This window comes from Cetorhinus maximus, chromosome 18 (assembly GCF_964194155.1).
Source record: "Cetorhinus maximus chromosome 18, sCetMax3.hap1.1, whole genome shotgun sequence".
Taxonomy (NCBI): Eukaryota; Metazoa; Chordata; class Chondrichthyes; order Lamniformes; family Cetorhinidae; genus Cetorhinus; species Cetorhinus maximus.
The window spans coordinates 84,046,906-84,052,905 of record NC_135896.1 but is presented as its reverse complement, the minus strand read 5'-3'; positions in this window follow the sequence as shown (position 1 = coordinate 84,052,905).

The window sequence follows — 6,000 nt, the reverse complement described above, 5'->3', positions numbered from 1 at the left end:
ACCTATGTATTATGTATTAAGGTCCTTAACTGATACAGAACCACACTATGTGGTCATAGAGAAAGAAGCTCTTGCAGCAACTTGAGCATGTAAAACTGTTTCTGACTACATCTTAGGCCTACAGTTCAAGATCGAAACTGATCACAAACCACTGGTAACTTTACTGAATATGAAGGAAATTGCAAAGATGTGATCCCCGAAACCAGAGATTCAGATTGAGGCTGATGTGATACAATGCCATTACACAGTAAGTGCAGGGTGTCACGACAATGGATCATAGTCCCCGAATTGCTTAGGGATATGTTGAAATTTTAAGTAAGTCATGTGTTTTTGAAAAATGTACAAACAAGCAAAAACTGACTGAGACTATAAAGTAGGCATTTGCTGGAAAAGTTCAATGTGGATTACACTTGACCAACTAGTCCAGAGAATGGAATGTCACACCTAAAAAGGTGTCAAGGCATACTTCAGACAGGGACACTTCAAAGGAAAAGATGTAATGCAAAAACTGAACTGTAATCTCCTGTGGTTGCGGAGATAATAGATCAAAAGAAATTGAGGGAACCTTGCCCAGGGACCAGTTATAACAAGGGAAAATACAAAACTGCTGCTGAAACTTTATCACAGATACCCACCAACTATAAGAAAATAAAAAATTTTGTCCAGGAAACCGAGGCCTTCATGACCTCAACCACTCAATATTTGCCAGAAACAGCGCTGAAGTTGCAAGAATTTCAGGAGGCTCAAATGCAATATGAGGAACGTGTGCAGATTTGAAAATACTGCCTCGATGAATGGCAAGAGTATGTTCCCAGTAACCCCACCCTGAGGCAGTGCTTTGAACAACGTTGCTACATCAGCATCATCTTGGTCTATGATGAGCAGTTGGTGGTACCATGAGCTCTCTTGCCTGGAAGTCCTCCAGAAAATTCATCTAAGACATCTTGGTATTACCAAGTGTCGGCACAACAATCCATATAGCGGCCAGGTATCTCTCACTCTACGAAGACATGGTCTCGATCATCTGCGTCACCTGTGCTATTCACAGACAGGAGCAGGAAGAGCCACTTCTGCCCTCCTCTTTTCCATCCAGGCCATGCAAGTGCCTTGACATGGGCCTATTCGAAAGCAAAGGAAAGTGTTTCTCATCGTCGTAGATTATCATTCCTGCTGGATTGTGGTGCAAAAGCTACATGGGGCTCACCACTGAAGCTGCTATAACCTCTCGGAAGAGGATGTTTTCCATGCATGGCATTCCAGACATTCTCTGACATTCCACAATTCACAAATGAACCTGTCCAATCCTTTGCAGCATTATATGGATTTGTCCACATCACAAGTTGGCCAAGGTACTGAGAGAGGGGTATGTAACACAAAAGACCCGCTCAGAAAGAAATGAAGATTTTGGGTTAGCCCTGCTCAGCTACCACTGCAGAGCGGCTTTGCCCCATGCGAGCTTCTGATGGGCCAGAGGCTAAGAACTCAACTTCCTTTCCTTCCTCACACTTTAACACCAAGAGTCACAATAGAGGACTGCGACAGTGCCCAACAGCAGGAAGGTGTTATAGAGCAGGCCAAGCCTGCACTTTCAACCAATGACACAGGGCTCATGATCTGCCCACACTCAAAGGGGAGAGGTGATGTGGATCAGCAGCAAGAAGATACTGTGATAGAGAGGTTGCAACATATCTTATCCTGACAGAAACCAGTATCATCTGAAGAAATAGGAGCACCTTGATTTCGATGAACAAGAAACCACTAGCTGGATGGGCTGTGCATCCTGATACTCAGGAGGAAATGACAACAATAGAACCAATAACGATGGAAACAAGAAATGATGACCCTCAGGGAATGAGTTTGGAGCAAACAGATCCTCAACAACCTCAAAAAGAACTCCATACACTTTTTGGGAGATTGGTGAAACCACCACAAAGATTATCCCTGCAAAAAGAGACTTTGGGAGAGGTGTAGAAGGATATGTACACACAGTGTGGAGATCAAGGCTTGGGTGGGGGGTGGGGGGATGTAGAGTAAAAGGTTAACTCCCCAGCATTACTCTAACAATAGCTACTGAGCACGTACGTAAGGATCTATGTAATAATAACGGAAGAGAATGAGGAGAATCTGAGAAGTGAACAGTGGCTTTGTGCTAGTGCTTTGTAATCCTGTACATAGTTTCATGTGTAAATAAAAGTTACTTTGAAAAAGGATTTTTTGCCTCTAGCCAGATCGCTTGCTAAGAGTAAGACATCCAACATTTCTCAAGACAACACAACAACAACAGAACAATAAGGCACAACTATTACCTCTCAAACAGACCATGGCTATAGGATGAAAGTCATTAAAAACATCAGATCTGTCTTTTGGTTGGGATGTTAAACCGAGGCTCTGTTTATTCTCTTAGCAAGACATAAAAAACTTCCATGGACAGAATTGTACATTCCCCTGCCAGTGGGTTTATAGGTGGGAGGTGAGTGTAAAATTTCTTGTATGGCCTTTGTGCTGGGTTCCCGCCCGCCCCGACCTCTCCACAATTTTACGCTTGGATGGACGAGGCCTGTCCGGCCTGTCTGCCCTTGCCTCAATTAAGGACCTTAAGTGGCCAATTATTGACCACTTAAGGGCCATTTCCCATCCAGCCTCAATTTTCAGGCTGGCAAGAGTAGTTCCGGGGCAGGGGGGAGCCCAAAAATAAACCAGGTCCAGACTTTGGGTGGGAAGATCGGGGGGTGGGGGGTGGGAGGCATGGGAGTCCTCCATCCGCAGCCTCCATTTAACATCGGGTGCCCCCGCTGCAGGGCCTCCCTCCACCCCAGCCTCTTCACCAACACCCCCAACCCCTGGACCTCATCTCCCCTCCCCGCCCCGAGACACCCAAAACTTACCTGGACCTGGAATCCTGGGACTTAGTCTCTGGGGGCTGCCTTCAGTCCCAGTCCTGTCCACTGCAGCTTCTGGTGCTGCAAGGACTAGAGAGCTGCCAACCAATCAGATTGGCTGGCAGTTCTCTGATGCGGGACTTCCTCCCAAATGAGGAATGGAAGTTCTGCCTCCAGCCAATTAATGCTCGTTGTAGAGCGTTAAATGGCTGCAAGGCAGGCATTCTCGGGGTGGTGGGGGGGTTGGGGCGGGGGGGGGTTGCTTTCCACTGACTCTTCGAATAGCAGGGAGGGAAACCCCATCATCTGAGAAATCCTGGCTCATGCCACTATTTCAAAAAAGTGCAGGGGAGATTCTCTCCACTCTCCAGTGTCCTGGCCAACATTTATCTCTCAAAATTCACTAAAAACAGATTATCTGATCATTATTATATTGCTACTTGTGGCATCTTGCTGCATGTAATTTGCCCATCGTGTTTCCTACCTCACAACTTAGACTGCAATCCTAAAGGATTTATTGGCTGCAAAACACTTTGGGATGTCCTGAGATCATGAAAGACACCGTACAAATGCAAGTCAGTCTTTCTTTATCAGCATATTAAAATGTAAGTCACAGAAATCAGGCTGTCCCTAGTAAACCATCTGTGGAAGTGAAAAATGGATAGTTCAGGAAAAGGTAAAACTTCAATCATTTTTCCGTAGAACAGCTTCTTCTGCTTCTGCTTCTGCTTCAGTTGCGACAACTCACAGACTAATATCCCCATTCCACCAACATTTATGTGGGTAGAGCTAGCTAAACCAGGCACAGCCTGCTGAACTGTGAAGACTACCCTTGGAATCCTGCTTTCACAGATCTGCAGGATTTGTGGTGTGAAAACAGAACACTCATTTACCTCTGCAGAGGGAATAGCAACAATTGAAACTAAAAGCATCAGCCCAGCTGTATGAAGCTGTATCAATTCCTGCTGCCTAGCAGCCCTCGACTGCCATTAAACACTGCCCCTACTACACAACCTTGCCACAGAAATTCACTCCCAAATGGCCCCTTCCCTAAAAAAGAACCCATGGGCCATATATGGATTTGTAATTAAGAGAGACTTGAGATACTGGGAATATTTCTACTCCAGCAGAGGTGGATAAGGGAATTCATAGAGATTTAAAAGATATGTTTTGATAAACTGCATAGGGAAAAACTGTTTCCACTGACAGTATATGCGATGGGGTGGGGGCATTGTATTAATTTAAAATAGTCACTAAGAGAGTAAGGAGAAAGAAATTTCAGCAATGGAAAACATAGAATACTTTGCCACTAGAAATGGTTGAGACTTTTGCATTGTTTAAGGGAAAATAGGTGAACATTTGAAGCAGGGTAAGATACAATTTGAAGCAAAGACTCAATGGCCTCCTTGTATGCTGCAACTTCTGTAGACTGGTGGGTTGCTATTTCTACATTAGAGGAACCACTGTTTACAAGCAGGTAGCATATAAGCCTATTAATGTGTGTCCTACTATTGGAGCATCCAGGGAGAGAAGATTCAATGGATGGTTGGGAATGGTTGTGTAACAGCGAAGAAAGATATGCTTTGCTAATATGGTATTTTCCAAGCTAACATTTTATTGAAGTAAGCTATTTACTTTGGGCTTAGGGTGCCAGCCTCATTGCGCAGCACACTCTCACCTCTGAGTCAGAAGATTGTGGGTTCAAGTCCCAGTCCAGAGGCTTGAGCACAAGATCCAGACTGACACTCCCACTGCTATACTCAGAGAGTGCTGCACTTTCAGAGATGCCGTCTTTCAGCTGAGAGGTTAAGCCAATGTCCTAACTGCTCTTTCAGGTGGCAGTAAAAGATCCACTGGCATTATTTTGAAGAAGAGCTGGGGAGTTCCTGGCCTGTGGCTAAATGATGACAGTTCACCGAATTTTTTCAGTGCTTTGCTGTGTGGAATGACACAGGGTATATAGAATAAGCACAGACCAAAGTGTAATTGCTTGGAGAGGCCAACCTGACCTTATAAAGGGTTCCTGAACTAACTACAGCTATGGAATCAGCAGTTTGTCTGTGAAAGAGCTATCCAATTAGTCCCACTCCATGACCCCATTATTTCCGAATAGTCCCACAAGTGTTTCCTTTTCAGCTATATATCCAATTCGAAAGTTACAATCAAATCTGCTTCTACCACCCTTTAAGCCATGGAATTCCAGGTCGTAATCACTCAGTCAGTAAAAGAAATTTTCATGAAAGCAAAATACTTCGAATGCTGGAAATCCGAATTGAAAACAGAAAATGCTGGAAAACTTGGCAGGTCTGGCAACATCCATGGAGAGTGAAACAAAGTTGTTTCGAGTCCGTATGACTCTTCTTCAGAGCTGTTTTCACCTCTGAAAAGAAATTCCCACCTGTCCCTGACCTCTTTTTGCCAATTATTTCATACCTGTGTACTCTGGTTACCAACCCACCTGCCAATAGGAACAGTTGCTCCGAATATGCTCTCTCAAAGCTCTTCCGAATTTTTGAATGGCTAGCAAATCGCCCCTTAACCATCTCAGTTCAAAGGAAAACAATCCCAGATTCTTTAATCTCTCCACTTAATATACTTGGGACATTGAAGAAACTTGAAGGAGCAAGAGAAAAGCGTTAGAAAGGGGCGATCATCATATGAACGGGAATGAACAATGCCCTTATTGGAGAGCAGCAAGGGAGAATATAAGCTAATATGGTGAAAAGAGTTTAGGTCTACAGTCGAAGATCACTGAATTCCCTCATCCCTGTTATGTCTCCTGTTAAACAATTAAAACTCAGCATCTCAAAGCACATTACATCCTCTGCTCTCAAGACAACTGTATTTCCTCCTTGAGAATGCAAACTCGGCGAATTGACAATCGTCCACAGCTGAGTCATCAGTAGGACAGGCAGGTTAAAGTTAGGATAGTAATTGTTTTCACTGATAAGCAAAATCTTTGTTCAGAGTGTTTTTTTTCAATAAAAAGGTCAATAGCAATCACAATGATGGGGAAGAGTAATTGACTTTACCTAGTCACAGTGCTGATGTTAGATGTAACCCAGTTGAACGGGAATAATGTTTTTCAGCTGTAGATTGTTTATCTTTGGAAATACTTGTG